Source organism: Camelina sativa, unplaced genomic scaffold (assembly GCF_000633955.1).
Source record: "Camelina sativa cultivar DH55 unplaced genomic scaffold, Cs unpScaffold11547, whole genome shotgun sequence".
NCBI lineage: Eukaryota > Viridiplantae > Streptophyta > Magnoliopsida > Brassicales > Brassicaceae > Camelina > Camelina sativa.
Window position 1 is genome coordinate 1 of NW_010932592.1, and position 369 is coordinate 369.

Genomic DNA, 369 nt, shown 5'->3' on the forward strand with positions numbered 1-369 from the left:
AGCGCTCCGCATCCTTCTCTCTCGTGTTCGTGTTCCTAATATGCGTTTTGGGGTTGCAGTGATGTGTCCGTTGTATTACTATCACCAGAAGCACCCTGTCAACTATCTATTACTCGCGATTTTCACCGTCTCTCTTGCCTTTGCGGTTGGCTTGACCTGCGCCTTTACTAGCGGTATGATCCTCACTCAACTCTCGAGTATCCACCAATGGGAGAACCTTAAATTAGGATTGATTGATTGATATATCTACTTGTGGTGGAATGAATGAACAGGGAAGGTCATTCTCGAGGCTGTGATTTTGACCTCTGTTGTGGTGATATCTCTTACTCTCTACACTTTCTGGGCTGCCAAGAGAGGCCATGACTTCAA

General features: G+C 46.1%; 1 long non-coding RNA gene across 1 annotated transcript; it reads left to right on the forward strand.

The window, feature by feature from the left end:
- Window positions 1-27: 27 nt before the first annotated feature.
- On the forward strand, window positions 28-355 carry LOC104775288. The gene is made up of 2 exons (XR_765815.2): window positions 28-173; window positions 273-355. It is a non-coding gene; the product is annotated as an uncharacterized LOC104775288 (long non-coding RNA).
- The last annotated feature ends 14 nt before the right edge of the window (window positions 356-369 follow it).